Source organism: Protomyctophum bolini, assembly GCF_963924005.1.
Source record: "Protomyctophum bolini genome assembly, chromosome: 2".
Classification (NCBI taxonomy): domain Eukaryota; kingdom Metazoa; phylum Chordata; class Actinopteri; order Myctophiformes; family Myctophidae; genus Protomyctophum; species Protomyctophum bolini.
In genome coordinates this window covers 30,536,031-30,537,376 of record NC_137863.1, presented here as the reverse complement: position 1 = coordinate 30,537,376, position 1,346 = coordinate 30,536,031, and positions in this window count along the sequence as shown.

The following is a 1,346-nucleotide window of genomic DNA, read 5'->3' as shown; positions in this document are numbered from 1 at the left end:
CATAAATACCTTGAAAATCTATTTTCTCACCCCAAATGAAGTCCAAAGGCTGCTTTTGTTCCATCTTCTTCTTCCACACAGAGGATCAGTCATGCCGCCACAGAATGTCTCCAGTGAGGTACCATTCCCCAAACTAATGGTCGCTCATGGACAGGGCCGTCGATGGTAAACTAATCTGCAGCCTGCAAGGCACAGGAAACAGATCTCATTAGCACTCATTGCAAGCTATCTTCCAAGAAAACTTTCATCTTTAGACCACTTTGACAAGAGGCTTGAAAGCCAGACTAATGTCACTTAAACTAGTTCTTTATTTATTGGTCCACCGTAGAAAGCCTAGTAGGAGATGGTCAATGAGGAAGTGAAGTCATTTGAATTAACTTGTTGTTGTTTTTCCAGGTTTAGCAAATGTTTCAAAGCCTGATCATCGGTAGGCCTGTGTTGAACAGTCGAAAATAGGCAATCTATAGCCTACAAGTTCTCATCATATCGGAGACATTTAATGTGATTCTATACATGATTGGCTATTTTCAATAGATGATAAATTAAAGGCATAAATTCATACAAAGTATGTAACATAACAATACTACTACTACTAGCCTACTACTACTACTACTACTACTACTACTACTAATAATAATAATAATAATAATAATAATAATAATAATAATAATAATAACAACAATTACCTTTAAGCTACACTTTTTCCCCCTTATGTCTAGCAGCCTATCCCATGATTCCCATCATCAGCCACTGGAGTAATGTGGTGGTGTTTGTTTACCTGCAGAAACACATTGCCCTCTTGCTGTATTTTGGTGTTTTCATATACTGTTGTGTTGGTACTGTAGACTGGGATGTTTTTTGTTTTGTTTTGCAAATAACAAACAGTGAAAACAGAAAAATAAGCAGGCTACATGCCATGCGTGGCGATGAGACCCGCATTGTGAGCTTGTAGATCTGCTGTATTTTCAAAAGATTATTATTTGAACACTTTAAATGGGACAATCTGCCTATAGTCCTACATGTACTTTTACTCAAGTAAATGTTGAATTCCGGACTTTTACTTGTACCAGAGTATTTCTATGACTATATTGCAGTATTGGTACTTTTACGAGTCAAGTAAAACATGATGTAATTACTATTGTAGTACATTCATACTTTTTCCACCACTGCCTAGAAGTTGTGAAGACGTACAAATCCAAAACTGTGGCGTTGCTTCCACCTCGTGGACTACGACACAAACTAAAGCCATGTGTAATTCGTTCATCCGGGCAGTAGAGGGCAACCAAAGAAAATTAATAAATGACTCTTGTTGGTCCTCGTCACTTGTCGTTGTTTGTTTACAGCAA